Source organism: Monodon monoceros, unplaced genomic scaffold (assembly GCF_005190385.1).
Source record: "Monodon monoceros isolate NGI ecotype Baffin Bay Population unplaced genomic scaffold, NGI_Narwhal_1 Super_Scaffold_11, whole genome shotgun sequence".
Taxonomy (NCBI): domain Eukaryota; kingdom Metazoa; phylum Chordata; class Mammalia; order Artiodactyla; family Monodontidae; genus Monodon; species Monodon monoceros.
The window spans coordinates 104,931,290-104,953,150 of NW_021703767.1; positions in this window are offsets into that span (position 1 = coordinate 104,931,290).

Consider the following 21,861-nt stretch of genomic DNA (forward strand, 5'->3'; position numbering starts at 1 on the left):
ATTTATACCATGAAAACTGTCCAGAATTAGAAGCAGTGAACTAGCTGTACACACATGGATAGATATTTTAAATGTGTTGAGGGGAAAAGGCAAGAAAGAATAAGAACTATGACACAACAACACATACAAATTTAAACACACACAAAGACTACATATTTTATAAGGAATCACATACCATCACATTTACGTCTCACACATTTGAATGGATGTCTCAGGGAGGGACAATGAGTATGGTGACCAGGGATTAAGAGGAAAATAGTTTCATAAAACAAAAAAGAGAACTCACACGAACTGTTGAAAAGAGTGTCCAATGAACTGAGGAATGGAAATTGCTCAATTCTGAATCCAAGTACAAAGGGAAGGAACAAAAGGAGGGGTGGAGTGGGAGAAGGCCAAAGACCAGATCACCAGGAGGCCAAGGAGAGAACACTTAAGGCACGCCTGGGGAACAGCGAGTGGTCCTGTGTGGCTTCATATCTCTCTGAGGTCACAGGCTACATTTACTTTGCTCATTTCTAAACTGTCAACTCCCTAACAACCACACCTGCTGAGGCCTGTAGGCCAAGAAGCAAAGAGACTGGATAGAGGCTCTCTCAGCTTCACTAGCCTGGCTTCAAAATGAAACATACATACATACATAAACAAACAAACAAAATGAATGTAACAAAACAGACTCACAGGCACAGAGAACAAACTAGTGATTACCAGTGGGGAGAGGGAAAGGGAGAGAGGCAAGATATGGGCAGGGAATTAAGAGGTACAAACTACTATGTTAAAATAAATAAGCAACAAGGATATGTTGTACAGATAGCAATATATAGTCATTATTTCATAATAATTTTCAGTAGAGTATAATCTATAAAAATATTGAATCACTATGATATACACCTGAAACTAATATAATATTGTAAATCAACTATACTTCAACAATAAAAAAAAGAAACCCCTGTAGGTTTGTACGATTTTAATATATATTAAATGAAATCATTGCAGGGTTTCCTTTTCAAAAATGGGAAACTGAAACTATATCTATTCCATATTTACGCCTCAGCAGCTATTAGGAATTTAAAGTGCCCTTGTCTGGTGTAAAGAGAAATGAGCACTGCATTCATCCCAGCAAACCAACAACTTAGATGCAAAACACTGCAGACGAGTGATTAAATGTCAGCTCTTAGAAGATTCCCCCACAGAATTCTATAAGAAATACCAGCATTATGGAATTTTAAACTTAGCCCAGAGAAGGAAAATACAAAACTTGCATTATAAATATTTTATTTCAGAATGGTGAGTTTTGTTTGGACTTTTTGCCCTAAACTGCCCTATAAAACATACTTGCTCTTTCATCAAGAAGGATGTAGGTTCTAAAACATACTTAAATCAAGCCATAAGTTATTACAAGTCCATTTTCTGTTTAATTTACTCACCAAACACCTCAAGAGTGGAATATGACACATTTCAAGAAGCTTTATAAATGCCTATCAAATCACATGCCAGTGCCTCAGAGTGGAAAGCATAAGTCAAGTCAATTTACCTACAAAAGAAGTAGTTCTCCAAGGCTTTAAAACATAAAATGACACTATACATTTTCTGCAAATATTTAATTATGTACATGTTTTGCAACTGAGAAGACATTTAATAATATTAAAAATTAAGTTTATACTAACTTGTAAGTAACTTTCAGGTGGAAACTTTGTGAACAAAAGTGGATATTTTCTCAGTAATCTGAACTACAGACATACCTGAAACATACCATCAATACATGATAGCCTCATCTCTGGTGTAAAAATAAATGAAAAGCCTAATGCTAGAGGTAAGATACATAGATGCTTGGAAGTGCACTTTGATTTGAAACAACAAAACAAAAAGAGAGAGAGGAAAACCTGTGGAAATGGCAAATCATTTCATGCAGCTCTTACACAAATGAAGTTGCATCATTTCATGTACTGATAGCTTTTACAGGATGATCATACCAGGAATAGAGAACCAAACTTTACTGCTATCAGTTCTTTCCAAAAAAAAGAAAACGAGAGAGAGAGAGATCCCCTCATTCAAGGCAAAAAATGTCACTAGTCACCAGGACTTTTAATTGCTCCCACACAATGAAGAGAAGAAAGCACAATACCTATACAAATTAAAAGACTGAGTACCAGCTATTGTTCTCAGCAGAATCAATTCATTTATTTTGGCTCTGTTTGCACATATCCTGTCAAAGCTAATTATTTATTTTTTTAATGGTGTTAGAAACTTCAAAACCATTAATGCTAATAAAGTTTATGTATTAGAAGTGCCACAGGTGAGGGCTGGTATCTAGTTCAGTGCTCAGGAAATTCAGTCTAGCCAACATTTGCCTGTGTGGACACATGTGATCAGTACAGGGCATCTGAATTGGAAAATTACTATCTTTCCCAGTCAGACTCTAAATAGAAGCCTAATTCAGGAATTAATGATTGTTCTGTCCAGCTATGGATATTAGTTGTTAATAATTTCTAAGCTTTTAAAATACCTGCTCTTCTCTGCAACTATTTTTTCCTGAAATTCTGAATAGATTGGTCTTTTATTACTCTACTGCCTAGGTGCTTAGAAGGATAAATACTATTATCAAGGTGTACTGCAAAAGCAATACATTTTAATAGGATTATGGTAACAGAATCTCTATCCAGTGACTGGTGCAAAGAGAAGAGAAAAGGAGACTTCTGTTTTAAGATTATAGACTTTGAAACGAAAAGAGGATTATCTTATTAGCTTGGCAACTGATATACAGCACTCAAAGTCATGTGTCTTGTTTGTAAAAAGAACCATTTCAGGTGAACATGCTTTTGACTGGCTACAAGTATGACATTCATCATAGCAGAAGAGCAGGAGAAAATATAATCAAAGACAGCCATTCTGTAGATTCAAGCCAGCTGTGATTACTTTTTTTCTAAATCTGAAAGGCAATCTAACACCCTAGAAGCTAAAAACGTGCAGCTGTTCTGTGTAAATAGTACATAAATGAAATTGTATACAGAAATATACTCTCATGCGATAGAAATATTTTTACTTGAACTACAAAATAATTTAATGAGTTTAGCCTTTCCTACACTTATGAAAAAAACATATGCAACTGAACATGAGCTAGAGATGACGGATACTGGCATTAGAAAAGTATTGATCCCAGAAAGACTTGGGGCTGTACCTAGTGAAACCAGAAGACAAAGAAAGTGTAATGTCTAGAGGATCTTAAATGGGTTTGAGGCCATGGACCAAGAGAAGTCATCATGGGGGACAGCTAAGGACAACTCCTGGGACGTCACTAGCAGGACCTCTCCTGACAAAGATGGAGTCAAGAGAAGTCAGTAACTGGTGAAGGCTGACATTATAACAAAGCACACCGGCACGATAGCTGATACCCACTGAAGAGCTCTCTCCTCCCCATGGAACAGCCTCATCCCTTACACGATGACCTACCAACATGCACGGAGTACCTCTAGTATGCACAGCTGCGTTGTGCTTGATTCCATCTTAATGTTCCTCTTGACTGACGGTCTCTGTATTCCAAAAAGAGGCAAGTTCTCTCTCAAGCATTCAGGAATATGAACGCTATCCGTACACATTTACTTTTACTATTTTAACCTGAAACCTACTGAAACTGTAACTTTCACTTGATGTTGTGATTTTGAAATAGTTTTAATAGTCAGTTTGCCAAATTCTAAGGTATAAAATATTTTACAGGAAGAATTTTATAATTGGTTGTCATGAAGTTAGGAACTATAATAATAACTAGGGCAAAGAAGGTATTCAAAATATGTAACAACCAGTTTCCCTGCTGTGCCAAGTATTAATCCTTTGGTTGCTGGATTTTAGAGATGGGGATGGTGGAGCCAGTTCTGGAGAAGATGCTGAGAGAGTGGAGGTGAGCGTTCTCATGGAGCAGTGGTTATTACCAAGTGATGTAAAAGTATTTCAATACTGTGACAACTGGTCCCACTGTACAGTGCATATCAGACAAATATCAGCAAAGTTCTAATGAATATGAGTTCATGTCAACTAACAGCTGATAATAAGGAAGATGACTTTAAAATATCATTCATGATCTGACCCATCCAAGATCAAATCCTAGCTCCCAAAACACAGTTCCATGAACTTAAAAAGACATGACAGAGATCATATATCTTTTAGCAGCTTTACGCTCATCCTCCCACTCTAAGGGTTCACAAGAGCCTCCTCTGTTACTCTCTGCTCCTCAGTGAGCCCATCCACTGGTGTCACACCCAGTGGTGACACATCTACAAAAATCTCTCCATTTTGTAGATGTGCAAAGAGAGACAACAGTGAAGTAGAGGACAGTGTGAGGTGTGGTTTGAGATCTATTCTTTGGATACTTCTCCAGGCCTATGCTTGATTCTAGAGTTAAGGGAATCATCAGGGATGTGTGTTTATCCACAATTTCCAATAGTAAGTAGAAACACCCCCTGTTTGAGGAAATAGCATATTCTCTAGAGAATTGCAAAACTAAGATGCTGAAGACCACAGAAATACCTCTGAGCAACTTCTCCACCTCCTTTTCTATAACAGCTAATCCCTATTTAAGATAATATCTAATATCTCTGATATATTTAATATCTAATATTTACTCCTTTTTTGCCATACAATAAGCACTTTGAAGCCAGAAATTATAAAGCAATTGTCTTTTTCCCCAGCGCCCCAGCCCCCAGGATCCTGGCCTGGACATACAGCAGATTCTCAGTCAACAATTAGGACTGAAGGAAATGCCACTGCAGGAATGGTAGGAAGCACAGGTTCGGGGCATTGCCAAGAGGACACATGTAAAGGAGAAAAAGCCCCAAGGAACCAGGAGGCCCAGATCCTGTCCTGTTCCCATCACTCAACCATGAATTATCTGTGTGACACAGGCTTCTCCCCAGCCTCCATCTCCCCATCATGAAAAGAAGGAAGGTGGCCCCTGTCCTGCCAGCCTCACCAGGTTTTGGTGAAGTTCCATTTGGAGGGCAGCACACAACACAGCTGACTCTGGCTACCATATAAAGGTGAAGGACTTTATGGAAAATGGGGGAGTCAAATCTTGATAAAAACATGTAAAGTCTTCATATATACATCATCTATATGAATAATGATATATCTATGTGAATAACAATAATCTAAAGAATTAGTTCACAAAAGGGGTTGGAAGTGGTAATATAGGAGACCCTGACTTTTCTCTTTTCTAAATGATTATTCTCTAGGAAACTAGTGGTCTAGATTCAGTTTCAGACAAAGGCTAGATGGAAACCAGGAAAAGACATAAATGCCTCTTGCAAAATTGTCACAAGAACCTAAAAAATGGTAAGGATCATGCAGGTTTATATGCTAACGTACACCGTTGACTGAGATGCAGGTAGAGGATTCTGAAGGACACAGGAGATTAATACAAATCCAGGCATTTGCTTCGTCATTACTGAGAAGGTACAAAGTTGAAAAGAAACCAAACAGCTGATGAAATGGGAGGCAAAGTTCGAACCACCAGAGAGGGATGTTAAATGAACTGTCATAACTTTGAGAAATGAAAAAGTCCAAACTAATAACCACTAAATTAAAGATCTAAACCAACTGAATCAGATAAGTTCCAGAAAATTTAGTTATTTGAAAGTACATTGTAGATATCATGACACTTCATCCCTAAATATTTCAGCATATATCTCCTAAGAAGAGGGGTATCTCTTATATGACCACAAATATAGTCGTCCCTCTGTATCAGCAGGGAATTTGTTCCAGGACCCCAGCGGATACCAAAATCCACTTATGCTCAAGTTCCTTATATAAAAAGGCGTATTGAAGTTGGCCCTGCATCTGTGGATGTAGAACCCTCAGATAAGGAAGACCAGCTGTACAGTATCCCAGCTAAGAAAAAACAATCAGGTTAATTCAAGAATATTATCTTGTATACAGTCCGTATTTAAATTTTTCCTGTTGTCTCTAAAATGTCTTTTACAGTCTTTGCTTCAGGTGGGTGGTGGGGAAGAGAGTCTAGTATCCAACCAATATTCACATAGTGTATTAGGATGCTGTGTTTCTCTTTAGTTTTTTTTTTACAACTAGAACAGTCCCACTGCCTTTTGTTTGTCTGTTTGTTCTTCACGACACTGACTTTTATACAAATACCAGCCACTTATAAAATGGATTCTGAATTTGCCAGATTGTTTCCTTATGATTATATTCTGCATTAACATTTTTTGCAAAAGTACTGGTAGGTGATGTTGTATTCCTCTTACATGTGAGGAAGCAGACAATGCCAGGGATGATAAGTCGGTAAGGTGGTGTCCTGTGAGTTGTTTCACCATACAGGCACATGTTCCTTTTTGTAATAATTTAAGTCATCTGAGGGGTGATATGTTAACATTATAAGAATGTCCTTTATCTCCAAAATGATTTTATCATCCATTGATGATCTTTGCCTAATTTATTAGAAATTTCAAAATAGTGATTGTTTAATGCTATTATTTCTTCCGCATTAATGGGCTGACATTCTTCAAAGAACAGTTTTCCAGGACTTCCCTGGTGGCACAGTGGTTAACAATCCGCCTGCCATTACAGGGGACACGAGTTCAATCCCTGGTCCGAGAAGATCCCACATGCCCTGGAGCAACTAAGCCCGTGTACCACAACTACTGAGCCTGTACTCTAGAGCCCGCAAGCCACAACTACGGAGCCTGCGTGCCACAACTACTGAAGCCCATGCGCCTACAGCCCGTGCTCTGCAACAAGAGAAGCCACCGCAACGAGACGCCCGCACACCGCAACAAAGAGTAGCCTCCGCTCGCCACAAGTAGAGAAAGCCCGCACACAGCAATGAACACCCAACACGGCAATAAACAAATAAATAAATTACTTAATTAAAAAAAAAAAGAACAGTTTTCCTCATTCCTTTTTCCTCCTTTCTTTTTATAATCACTATGAACCCATGGACTTTTTAAAATTTCATTTAATGAGTTATAATCCCTTAGTGTTATTATTATTTTGATGTTTAAACTGTCCCAAATTTTGCCAGAGGGTGCCCTTCAAGCTGTCTTGTGTGTGTGTGTGTCTGTGTGTGTGTGTGTGTGTGTGTGTGTGTTTATTGACTCCTTTAGGTTTTGAGAGCTGCCTTTATTTCTTTTTACAGCTTTACTGAGGTATAACTGACAAATAAAACTGTAAAATTTTAAAGCGTATAATGTGATAATTTGTTACACATACATTGTGAAATGATTCTCATAATCAAGTTAATTAACACATCCTTCACCTAACATAATCACGAGAATGCTTAAGAACTACTCTCTTAGCAAATGTCAAGTATACATTATTATTAACTATAGTCACCATTCTGTACATTAGATCCTCAGAACTTATTCATCTTATAACAGCTTGTATCCCTTGACCAACTTTTCCCCATTACTCCCTCCCCCCAGACCCTGGCAACCACTATTCTGCTACCTTTTTCTATGAGTTGAACTTTTTTTTGGTTCCATACATAAGTGACACCATACGGTATTTGTCTTTCTCCATCTGACTCATTTCACTTAGCCTAATGCCCTCAAGATCCATCCATGTTGTCACAAATGGCAGAATTTCCTTCTTTCTCATGTCTGAATGATATACATATATATGTGTGTATATATATATATATATATAAAAAATGATACTCATATGTATATATAAAACATTTTCTTTATCCATTCATCTATCGATAGACACTTAGGCTGTTTCCAGATCTTAGCTATTGTGAACAATACTGCAATGAACGTGGGAGTACAGATACCTCTTCAAGATCCTGACTTCATTTCCTTTGTATAAATATGCAGAAGTGGAATTACTGGATCATGTGGTAGTTCTATTTTTAATTTTTTAAGAATTTCTATACTGTTTTCCATAGTGACTGCACCAATTAACATTCCCACCAACACTGCACAAGTGATCCTTGTTCTCTACATCCTCACCAACACTTGTTATCTCTTGTCTTTTTGATGACAGTCAAACAGGTATGAGGTAATATCTTATTGCAGTTTTGATTTGCATTTCCCTGATGATTACTGATGTAGAGCACCTTTTCATATACCTATTGACTATTTGCATGTCTTCTTTGGAAAAATGTCTATTTAGATTCTTTGTCTATTTATAAATCAGGTTATTTGGGGTTTTGGTATTGAGTTGTATGGGTTCCTTATATATTTTGGATATTAACCCTTTATTGAATATATGTTCACAAATATTTTCCTCAGTCCATAGGCTTTTTTCATTTTGTTAATTGTCCCCTTTGCTGTGCAGAAGTTTTTTAGTTTGATGTAGTCTTACTTATTTTTGCTTTTGTTGCCTTTGCATTTGGTGTCAAATCCAAGAGAATCATTGCCATGACTGATGCCAAAATATTTACCTCTTATGTTTTCTTCTAGGAGTTTTATGGTATCAGGTCTTACATTCAAGTCTTTAATCAATTTTGAGTAGATTTTGTGTATGTTGTAAGATAGGAGTCCAATTTCATTCCATGGCATATGAATATACAGTTTTCCCAGCACCATTTATTAAAGAGTCTATTCTTTCCCCATTGTGTATTCTTAGCACCTTTATTGAAAATTAATTGATCATGTATGCATGAGTTTACTTCTGGGTTTTCTATTCTGTTTCACTGATCTATGTGTCTGTTTTTATGCCATTACCATACTGTTTTGATTACTATAACTTTGTAATATAGTTTGAGATCGGGAAGAGAACTGCCTAGATTCCTGGCACTACAGACTCACTTTGTATTTTCCCTACCCTACACCAATAATCATCCATTTATCCCAGGCGTATTCTTTTTAATTAATGTTACAGTAGTAAAACTGATGAATTGATGAACTATAAAGATGACACTGCTGAAGTACTCAGAAATGCACTAGGACAAATTCAAATTAAGGTTGCTAGGTGTCAACATTAATTACTAATATAATTTTTAAAGTTCATCAATTGATGTTTTTCACTATTCCTTAGGAATTTAACTTTTTAGCTACATTTGTAGGAATTATGATACAAATCAACTGGGGAAATCAGAACACTCAAGAAAGAAAAAATACAATTATTCTTTTTTCCTAAAAGCTGGTGAGGATTTTAGGTCATGCCCACATGAACCCAGACAGCTGATCACTTTGATCAATTCCTTCCAATTGGACAATTTAGTGAAAAGAATGGGTAGAAGCCTGAGACTAAGTCAGACAAATGGGCTATGTTGGGCCCAGCTCTTGTCTCTCAGAGGGAGGGGCCGTGGCTGTCCCAGGCCTTGTGAAAAGGAAGGTAGTGACCTTTTCCTGCAGGCTCTCCTCAGCCCTGGACTCAGCTCCAGAATCATCTCATTTCACACACTTGCACCTTGATTTTCTTACAGCTGACCTTCACTTCACTCCATTCCCCTCCTCCCAGATCTTCCATTATGACACACCCACTACATGCCTCCCACCTTTCAGCCCTGGCCAAATCTCCTGATCAGTAGTCTTACTTCCCTACCTTGGTCCTTAAACACTGACTCTGTGAATAGACCCGGTACCAGCCCTACCCACAAGTTCTGAGGACCACATGCTTATAAGAACCAAACCGCCCATCCAACAACCTCATGCAAACAGTGTCTATCCATTTTTCCTTGATAATACATTGCAAGGATGCCTCTGAAATCTAAGGAACAGGACTAGAATAAAACCCCATTAAATCTCAGGCTATAGAAACTGGGTCAAAATGGCATTACCATCTATGTCACTTCTGTGAGCTTCTCTTTTCCTGTCAAGGCTTGCAATGATCATGTTCCTTGTGCTTTTACCCTGAGCTCTTCTCAACTGCTGAAGGCAGGGTAACCTCTGGAGTCACATAGACTAGTTCCTCTGGTTACCAGCTGTGTGGCCCTGGTAAAGTTACTTAACCCTTCTAGGCCTTAGTTTCCTTATTCTTTTAACTTTTATCTTTAGATAATTGTAGATTCACATGCAGTTGTAAGAAATAATACAGAGAGATCTTGTATATTCTTTACCTAGCTTCTCCCGATGATAACATCTTGCATAGCTAAATATCACAACAGGGAAACTGACATTGATACAATCCACCTTCCTTAATTACATTTCACCAATTTCACATGCACTGTGTGTATGTGTGTATATTTAGCTCTATACAATTTTATCCCATGTATATGCTTGAGTAATTGCTACCACAGTCAAAATAACATAATGTTCCACCATAAGGATCCCTCATGCTACCATTTTGTAACTACACCCACTGTCTTCCCTCTTCCCTAACTCCTGACAACCACTAATCTGTTCTGTCTCTATCCTTTTGTCATTTCAAGAATGCTATATAAGTGGAATCATATAGTGTGTAACCTTTTGATATTGACTTTTTTCACTCAGTATAATTCCCTAGAGATGACTCAAACTGTGTATATCAATTGTTCTTCTCTTTTTACTACTGAGTAGTATTCTATGATACAACATACCACAGTTTAGTAAACTAGTCACACTGAAGTACATTTGGCTTGTTACTAGTTTGGGGCTATTACGAATAAAGCTGTGAACATCTGTGTACAAGCTTTTAGTGTCATCATAGTTTTCATTTTCAGGAAAAAATGCCCAACCATGCAACCACTGGTTTGTATGGTAAGCACACGTTTAGTTTTGTAAGAATTTGCCATATTTACTCCACAATGGTTTTTTACCATATTACATTCTCACCAGAAACATGTGAGTGATCCAGTTTCTTGACATCTTCATCAGCATTTGGTACTGTCACTACTTTTTACTTTAGCCATTCTGATAGGTAATGATATCTCATTGTTTTAACTCGCATTTTACTAAAGATGTTGAATATCTCTTCACATGCTTATTTGTCAACTGTATATCACCTTTAAGGAAATGTATGTTTATGTATTTTGCTCATTTTTTAATTGGATTGTTTCATTTATATACTGTTGAATTTTGAATTTTAAGAGTTCTTTATATATTGTAGATAAATTCTTTGTCAGATATGTGGTTTGCAAATATTTCCTCCCAGTCTGCAGCTTGTCTTTTCATTCTCTTGATGAAATGATGTTTTGTCTTCCATAGAACAAAAGTTTCTGATGTTAATGAGATCCAATTTGTAAGTTTTTTTTTTTTTTAAAGAATCATGCTTCTAGTGTCGAGTCTACAAATTCTTCACCTAGCCCTAGGTATCAAAATTTTTCTCCTATGTTTTCTTCTGTAATTTTTATAAGTTTTACATTCAAGTCTATATTCCATTATGAGGTAAATTTTCTATAAGCTATGTGTTTTGGTCAAAGTTCACATTTTTGCTTAGGAATATTCAACTTCTCTTGTATTTCGATAATGGTATCACTATTCACTGAGAAGTTACCAAGCCCTGTGGGTCTCCTCCCCTGTCTCTTAGTCCAGGACTTACTGTCTCTGTTCTGGATCACTGCAATAATCTTGTACACTCCTGCTCTCACCAGCCTCTCTTATCTCAATCTGTTTCTCTCTATTCTTTTCCAGAATCATCTTTTTAAAGCCACATTTTATCATGTCACTATCCTTCTTAAAGATTTTAGATAGTGTTGACCAATGACAGACAGAGCCCTGGCTCCTTAGCTTGACATACATGGTCCAGACAATATAGTCACAGTTTTCCTTGTCTTCACCTCCACTTATTCCCCACATCACAGTACTTCAGCCACACCAAAGTGTGACATGAAAAGGTCTTTCAAACATGCTTTTGCAGACACCATTTTTTCCCACTACTAAGCCTTTTTATCTACACCTCTTCCCTCAATCCTAGTTAAAAGGTCACCTTTTTTCCATATCTTTTCCCCAAAAAATGAGCCCCGCACCTCCTCGGGCAGAATTAATTGCACCCCCACAAGACTCTCTTTATCCCTCCCTATTACCTCTGTTCTTTCATCTGAAAATAGGGCTATTCAAAAGAAATTTATCTTCTAAGGTTGTTGTGAGAATTAAATGAGTTAATACACGTAAAGCATAAGAAAAGCATACTATAGACCATAATAAGTGCTCAATGTGTTAGTTATTATCACTGTTATAATTATTATATACCTTTGCTGTATCTACCTTTGCTGTATCTCATGTAGTAGTTTATCACAGATGCTTTTTCTATGTTGGTTATATACTCCTCTTCTCCACCAGGTTGTAAGACTTTCTATGGCATATATTACTTATTCTATGTTAGTACACTGTAGGTTCTTGATAATTCATTGAACTGAATTGATTGTTTCAATTCAATTAATAAGGCAATTCAATTTAGAAATTATTTAACTTGTTTTCCCCCTTGAATCAACACATAATTTTATTGAACTAATTACTTTGGCAATTGATGGATATCCCACCACTTCAATTTTTGTTTCAATTATGCTAATACAAGCCTGAAGATTACAAAAACTTGCTTTTTAAACTTTCTGAAATAAGAGATAATCAGAGTATTCATTCATGATAGAAAATGCAGGTCTCTTTTACTTAATGCTCCCCTATAAGACATCACTGATTTTTTTTTAAGCAAAAAATTGATCTAAGTCTAGTACACAGGCACTATTGGAGTTATCTTCACTTTCCATTAAAATTTTACTTTCTCCTCATTCTTAGAAGTTGTCTCAAGAAGGAATAGTGCAGAAGAGTTAAAATAGTTGAACATTTGGGTAAAGAATAAAAATACTAAAAAAATATAAAAAATAATAAAAAATTCTTAAAAATAAGAATTCTATTAAAGTGATGGAAATGAGAAGGATTTGGTGGACCACACTTAAAAAATGATATGTTCATTTCTAGATGGTGGTTATATAAAAAAAAAACTTTCTAGAAAAGCAACAGTATACTCTTCTCCCACTGAACGTAATTACTGAGCCTCTGAAAAACCTAGAACCCCTCTGTCTCAGGATATCTTGTTAGACAAGACAGCAAATTTTCTGGTTCTGGCCTACAAAAGTACCTTGACTGACACAGCACTTATAAGTGGATTGAGTCTCTAAGTCTGCCTAACACAGTGATTTTTTAAGTGGGAAACTGCAGGTTAGTTGGTTAAAAGTGTAGTTGTGCTTACAGTGAATATTCTAGAAGAGAAACAGTCGGGCCTGCTGTGTAACTGGTGAAAAGGAGCACTATACAGAGCACAGGCTCCAGAAGCAGGGAACCCAGGTTCAAATCCCACCTTTACAGCTCAACAGCTATGTGGCCTTAGGCAAGACACTTTATTTGACTGAATTTCAGTTCCTTCACTGTAAAATGCCCATGGTAATACCTACCTCATAGGTTTCCAGGGAGTATTAATTGCAATAATGTAATAATAAAGGGCTTGTCAAATAAAGAACCCAAATAAATGTTAGTTTCTCTTCCCCTAATTAATCCTTTGCCAAGCTGAAACACTAACTCAGTTTATTAGACCATTAGTTCAGACACTTTCTTTCCAGCAGGAATTACTCTGACAGCAAGGCTGGTGTCAAGAGTAATTTCTACTGAAAATGTTCCAATCCTAACATTTCTATTGTGAATCCTAGTGTGATACAGAAAAGATCAGGCAGGGTTACTTTCAACCCTTGAGAAAATTGATGTGATGATAACCACAGTGGAAGAGTTTACACGCCCTCGATTGTTTTATTCTCACACCTTGAAAAGGGTATGTGGGTGGAATTAATCGGCTCCGGTGGAAGTTTGCTTGTAGTAAGCTTTCCTCTAAATTATCTCAACATTTTCTTTCAAAAGCTAATCATATTATACTGATATCATCACCAACCTCCCAAATACAATTAACAAACTATTTTATGGATATATTATGTTTGGAGTATAACAACAAAACTAGAAGGTGGCATTAATAAGACGTACTCTATTCTTGGCATAGCAATACAGGTTAGTGTAAACGTATTCGCCTTTTACAATAAATGAATAGAAGTCATGTTTACTGAAACAGTCATTGATCTAGCTGCACTCACACTAATAGTAAGGATAAAAATGGTAAAAATTTAACTGGAAGGCAATTTGACACCAAAAGCCTTAAAAATGCATTTACACATAAACCTAGAAATTCCACTTCTAGGAATTTATTTTTAAAAATTAATTAAAGATTTATACAATGATTTTTCAAGAAAATTTTTCTTGTAGGAAGGAAAAACCCTAAGCATTCAACATTACAAGATTAAATAATGAAATATCCACCCAAAGGAATACTATGCAACCATTGAAAACGGAGTTATAGAAAAACATTTGTTGACATGAAAATATGTGCATAATATTCTGCTAGGATTTGAAAGGCCATAAACTATTTGTACAGTGCTTTACAGTTTTCATAAAAATAAATATACTTATTTATAAAAGTTTCAATAACTACATACCAAAATAAATATGAATAATGCTTCTTTTCTTTCTAAGGACTTTTTTTCTTCTATTTTGACTCTGTACATTTTCTGCAGTAGGCATAAATTTATTGCATAGTAAAGGAAAATAAGTTTAAAACACTCAAAAGAAGAATTAGTAAAGTACTTTTCAGCTAAATAGCAAATAGATTCCTTCATCATTCACTGTGTGAATTCTGAGCTCTGGCTTTTTTGGATTTCCCCTAAAATCTGACTTAAGAAGTTGAAATTTAAGAGACTGAAGACAAAGTCCCGGAGCAAGAAGATCTTAGGGATGCTCTTTGAGGGGAGGTGACTATCCTTTTGTTAAAGCCCTGGGTGATTGGGTCTTTTTACCTACTTCATCTCACTGCTGACCATAAACTGGAAAACTGGTGGGCTCTGTTTCAATTTGGGGGTGATCTCTTTAGATCAAGCCGTTGCTTGAGCACTGAGGCTCAGTGAAGTTTTAGGCAACTTTTCTGCTCTTGCTTAGTTCTTTGTGGTTCCAAGGAGGTTTCCTTCAAAAGGAAAGAAACTGATTGGTGCCCACTTTGGGATGCAGCTCCTGCAGTCACCACCAGGTGGACAAAAGCTCTGGCCTCTATCAGAGCCTTGCCTGCTGCACTGACCTGGACTCTGACTTATTTATAATATTATTAATAATGATTACTGTAAATGTATGTATTGACCCTTTGCTATGCTTCATGCACTCTGCACTTTTCATACACTATTTTATTGAAACTCTAATAGCAGCCCTGAAAGATTAAAGCTATCATTATTCCTATTTTATAGATGAGGGAACAATAGCTAGTACGTAGCTAGTAAGGGGAATGGGAACCTGGATCCATCTGGATTTTATTAGATGTCCCTTAACCATTTAAATGCACATATTTATTATTCACAATGGGGAGGAAGTTCAATTGGGCATTCCTAGGTCTTCCTAAACCAGAATAACAGTGATTCCACAAAAATACTAAACCAACTTCACAACCATAGGAGCGATTCTGCTTTGCAGCTGTGCCCTTGACTGGTGGTGGAAAGGACAACCAAGACATAACCAAGGATCCTTGTGTGTTCAGCTCCACACTGACTGGCTTAAGCTTATCACTTAACCTCTCCAAACCTCAGATCCTTATGTAGAAAATGAGCTTTAAAATACTTGTCTTAAATACCTCATCTGTGAGTATCAAAGGAGACAATGTGTGTGTAAGCACTTTTAAAAGTACAAAGAGCAAGGAATCTTGATTAACCCCTGCACGCAAATTACTTCTGTCCTCAAAACCCAAAAGCAGTGCAACTTTTGTATAGCATTTTGTAAAAGACGGAGCAAGGAGCTTTAGAAATACCGAAAAACCTTAATGCAAAAAAATCCCATGTGTAATATTTCCCTATGTTTAGCATTCAATTTAATAAGTCCTGAGGAAAAGTTATTGACTCAACGTTCCCTTCTCCCATCTAATGCTCTTTGATTTAATGTTTACTCTCTAAGTACATGAACTTTTAAATAGCAGGAATTTTTGCCGCAGGACTTAAGGCTCTCCTGTGACTTGATGTTAGGAAATCTCCTTAGTAATTTTGGTTTCTGCTCCTTGGGAGCAAACTAGAGCTTTGGCAGTGAGTTGATACACATTCTGTTTTAACTTAGGATGATACTTGGCTCAATAATTCAAAAATATTATACCAAGGCTTAGGATTATACTTGCATGAAGGACTAATCTTTTTAAAAACTAATATCTAGGGATAGGAGGAAGAAAGGGACTTGTCTTGACCAGTTTTTAAATTGTAAAAGCAATACATGTCTATGTTAAACAATTCAAATAGTAAGTACACATACAGTGAAACGTAAAATGCACATTTCCATTTCTCATTGGCAATCACTACTGACATTCATATATATTTTGAAGTATTTTTATGATTAAATAAGCAAATGGATATATATATACATTAATCTATTTTTTTAACACAAACAGTATCATTCATACTAAACGGTCTCCTCTGAAAGATGCTTTTTTTTTCTCCTAAAAATATGCTTGTATAGTTTTTCATATCCACTTGTATGGCTCTAACAGTTTTAAAATCTCCTCTACAGTACTCCATTGCATGGATATACCATAAATTATTTAAGTATTTTTTGCTGGGTATATACTTAGTTGTTTATAGGTTTTTAATATCATAAACAATGCTGCGACCAACGATTCCACCATGTCTTTGCTCAGTTATATGAGACCATTTGTAGGAAAATTCTTTCTTATAAATTTACTTATTTTATTTATTTTTGCCTGTGTTGGGTCTTCATTGCTGTGTGTGGGCTTTCTCTAGTTGTGGTGAGGGGGGTTACTCTTCATTGCAGTGCACGGGCTTCTCACTGCGGTGACTTCTCTTGTTGTGGAGCTCGGGCTCTAGGCACGCGGGCTTCAGTAGTTGTGGCACATAGGCTCAGTAGTTGTGGCTCGCGGGCTCTAGAGTTCAGGCTCAGTAGTTGTGGCACTTGGGCTTAGTTGCTCTGTGGCATGTGGGATCTTCCCGGACCAGGGCTCGAACCCGTGTCCCCTGCATTGGCAGGTGGATCCTTAACCACTGCGCCACCAGGGAAGCCCCTGTAGGAAAATTCCTAGAAGTAAAATTGATAGGCCAAGAGAGATGTGTCTTTAAAATGTTGATATTACAAACTGCCATCTAAAGATGGCTGTACTAATTTACTCTTCCCCCCACAACTGGTATGTGGGAGCCCATCCTTCACCAACGATGGGTATAGACTGTACAAGAAACCGTTAGACTGAGGTGTATGATATTAATGGTTCAGTGGACATTGGATTAAAATAAATATCTGTAGGTCTTAGATACCAAGAAACTGGAAATGCCTGCCTTTAAGTGTACTTCCTGTGAATGGCCAGGCTCCTTGCTCTGAGAAGAAACAAGGTAGAAGTGAACTGAAGCTCATAGAGAGGGGCTTAACAGTCATGGAGTGCTTACTGCATGCCAGGTACTCTTCTATGTGTTTTATTTACATTAAGTCATGCATTCCTCCTACCAATCCTATGAGGAGGGTACTTTCAGCATTTCCATTTTACAGACAAGAAAACTAAGGCACAGAGAAGTTAAATACATTTCCCAACGTCATTCAGCTGCTAAGTGGCAGAGCTCAGATTTGCACCTAGGAAGTTTGAGTCCTGAGTCAGGTACTTTTAACCACTTACGTAACTACCCCTACTGATGAGCTAAACACATTTATTAAATACCTGTTCTATGCCAGAAATGATACTGCACCACTTGATCCTCACATCAATACAAAGAATTATCCCCATTCCTCAGAGATATTACCATGGCTTGCCCCAGTGACAGAAGAAGGACTTGTACCTAGGCATGTCTGATTCTGAAGCTTGTACTGATTCCACTACATCATGTCTTCAGAATGAGATGCATAAGGAGACTAAACAGCTCTATGTGAATAAACAGAGCTTACCGGGGGCTGTATCACACCTAATCCTTCCTTCATCAGAGTTCTGTATGCTTAGAAAGTTCATGCGCTTTTAATAGTATGCATGTGATCACATAGTGGCAATTTGCTCTCTCCCATAAAGTGCGAGCTCAAATTGTCCTGTGTAGACCAAAATTGAAGGCAGAATTAAAGTTTTCCAATTCCAAATATCAACAAAGCCCATTTAAGAAAAGTGACATCGTTGGGTGAGGATGAGCAGATGGACGCCCACACTGCAGGGACATACATCACTAGACTATGGTAGCAACATATTTTTATCTCAGAGAGCAACCCACTATCAGTCCATCAGAAAACTAGGTTTGGCGCTGGTTCCTGAGTTTACAACTGTATTTCCTTACTGCATACAGAAAGGACCCAAGGGAGATAAGAAAAGCAGCAAGAAGGAGGAGAGCTTAGAGAAGAAGCTTCTGGGTACGAAAGCCGGCCAATCACTGCTCTGCTTACACCCACCATGCCCAGCACAGTGTGTGAGAGTTCAGGCCCTGGGTTCAAATCTGCTCTGCTACTTATCTGATGTATGACTTTGGACAAGTTACTGAACCTCTCTAGCCAAGTTTCCTCATCTGTAAAATGAGTAATACCAATAGTACTTAGCTCATTAGCCTGTCATGAAGATTAACTATCATCCAGTACAGATCGCTGCCCTGAAGCTTGAGAGCACAGTACAGAGTCACCCAAGGCCACATAGACAGACCCCCTCCCTTTCATGTTGCAGTCTTATTGCTTTTTTTGTTTAATGCAATCAAGAAAACATACTGTCCTATATCTACATCTGGAACAGAGAAGATTTCCACTCTTTTTCACCTTAAAATACTTATTTTTTTTTGAATTTTATTTATTTTTTTATACAGCAGGTTCTTATTAGTTATCCATTTTATACATATTAGTGTATATATGTCAATCCCAATCTCCCAATTCATCACTACACATCTTATATAGCTTCATATTCTAGTGGTCAGAGTATGTAAATCCTGTATTTCTGCGTCTGGCAACCCTAGTTATGAATGGGCATCAGATCTATGTTATCATCGTCACAAAACACATGTTACCAGAGCTTATCTTTTGATTATCACCGCTTGTTAGGCAACAGGTTGTCTGTACAGTAGCCTTTGGAGGTTAATTTGATCAGTTCTTCAAAGTTTACTTTTTTGTACCCCATGGATGCTAATGTAATATTACCACAAGTGTTTTCCAGCACTACACAGTAAAATAAGAAAGCTTGGAAGAATATGCAAATTTTACTATTATGTTGTTCAGTTTTAAGGGCAATTAAATATTTGCTTTGAGCTCCTCACGTTACATTGCAAATCCATAAAAAACTTACCATCATTTCTGTACCTAAAGCTTATTTAGCATTAAGTCTTTGCCATTATTTCCCTTTCACTGAAAATTGGGTTTTCAATTATACATCATAATCCTATATTATGTCAATTTATTTGCAAAGAAATTTAGTCTTTTTTTCTGTTTATGTTAAATCAATAGCCTCTGTCCCTTTGTGAGGCAGTGGGAAGCAGCGGCTTCAGGTTTTCTCTCTGAGAAGGTGTCTGCATCTCATGAAAACAATGTCGGCTCTTCTATCTACCCTGTGAACAAAGACCTTCAATGAAATGGGCCAGTCCTGCTGGCCAGGATCAGGTGTATACAGAGCCAAGACGTCTTCTTAAAAAATAAAGTCTAGGCACTTCCCTGGTGGCGCAGTGGTTAAGAATCCGCCTGCCAATGCAGGGGACACGGGTTCAAGCTCTGTCTGGGAAGATCCCACATGCCTCAGAGCAACTAAGCCCGTGCTCCACAGCTACTGAGCCTGCGCTCTAGAGCCTGTGAGCCACAACTACTAAGTCCGTGAGCCACAACTACTGAGCCTGAGCTCTAGAGCCCACGTGCCACAAGTACTGAGCCCACGTGCCACAACTACTGAAGCCTGCGTGCCTAGAGCCCGTGCTCTGCAACAAGAGAAGCCACCACAATAAGAAGCCTGCGCACCACAACGAAGAGTAGCCCCTGCTCGCCACAACTAGAGAAAGCCCGCGCGCAACAAAGACGCAACTCAGCCAAAAATATAAATAAATAAATAAATAAATAAAATAAAGTATAATAATAATTCACTCAAACTGGCTGCTAGAAATTGTGTGGATCCAAAACAGGTATTCTTACATTTTAATTTAGAAAAAGGAACCTAAGTTCTGTCAGAATGGTTGGTGTCTATAAACATAGCTTTTGTCTTCTATGCCTTAATCTTTTTTCAAGGGATTATGACAGTGAATTAAAAATTAGGCAAAACTTGAGGAGCTGAATAAGCAGTGCTTGAGAGAGAGAAAAATGAAATAGTTGTATGTCATTTATTTGGGGAAATCAGTGAGATGGTCCACCCACACACAGTTCTTGGACTCCTGTTATCTTCCCTTAACAAGAGCCTCCTCCTGTCCATTTCTGGTTCCCATACACCAGCCTCCTGGAACCCAATTCAAACTTTTAAGTCCCTTTTGAGTACTCTCTTCCCTGAACCCCTTCCTTTAATCAATCCTGGAGTCCTGTCCACCCTTACTTCATATTTTCCCACATCTTTTCCATCCTTTACACACTGGGTTCAAGATCTCACTTCCTCTTGCCTGGAGTACCAAAAGGCCCTCCTAACTGATCTGCCTGACTCCTGACTGCTCTCCATCCAGTGCAGCCTCAACAGCATAACCACATTCACCTTCACACAAGATCACTTCCATCATGTCACTCCTCTGCTCCAAAACCTGTAGCGGAAAACTTAAACTCCATGGCTACAGTTCTTTGATCGATTCTGAGTTATTTTTCTGAGCATATTTCGCATTAACCTCTTATATATTTTCTAAATTCCAGCTAAACTTTCCATTCCCCTAATCACCCCCAAATCACCTCATTCTGCTTTTTCTGTATGAAATAGCTTCTCAACTCTACAAATTCCTACCCATCCTTCAACACCAAAATTAAATACAACCTCTCTATATATATAAGTAAACACTTTTGCTATTCCTTAGCTGTAGTAACGAAATTCCTCCAGCTTTGGGTCCAAATTGTCCACACAATCAGATCATACAGGGTCTTTCTGTGCCATAGAAAGAAGCTCGGAATTTATTCTCTAGGCTACAGAGAACCACTGAACAGTATTAAGCATTGGAATTATAAACCAGGGTTGCATTTAACTCAGATGATGCTGTGGCAGTGGAGAGACCTGAGTAGGATGGTAGAAAAGACACTGAAGATAAAAGGACCCATTAAGCAGTTACTGGATCTGCCTGGGAGAGAAGACTGAAAGAAGGGCATGTTTTGGAGAGGAGGATGATAAGCAAAATTCTAAGTGTGTTGAAGATGAGGTTCTGAGGACTAGGGTGAGACTGGCAAAGCACACAGGGTGTAGACTTAAAGAGACACTCACTCTCAGGTGCCTACCCTGCACTTGCATGACCCTGAAAGTGAAGGCTTCCTTAAATTCTTTGCCCTGGATACCTAACTTGCCTCACCCTGGGTTCCGATGGTATATTTTGTATAGACATCACCTTTGCAGCCAAGGAGGTACACATCTCAGATCTCCCTTTGAGAAAGAACTTGCTGTTCAGTTGCAATAAGTGCAGATAGCTGACAGCCTCAGAATCTGCCCCAACTTCTGAGTCACAGCCATGCCTTTCCTGGGAACCTCCCGTCGGTGACCAAGCAGGTTAGCGGTACTCGGCCTGGCCATTTCCTTCCAACAGGGGGCTCCTCTAACAGGCAGCCTTCCCTCTGGAGATCACCATCAAGTTGGGTGAGGCTGTGTCAGATTTGCATTGTGGTCTGAAGCCTTTCCCTGCACAACTCTGCTTCCTCCCTCTTCTATCTTTACCCTCCAATAAAATACTCGCTCAATAATTCTGCCTCAGCATCTGTTCCCAGAGGACCTAAATGACACATCTAGTCAGCAACTGGTCACACCAGTCTGGATCTGGAGTTAGAGATGAAGTGATAAGCAGAAGTGGCTTTGTCATGTAGTGGTTAGAAGGCTGGGCTCCAGAGT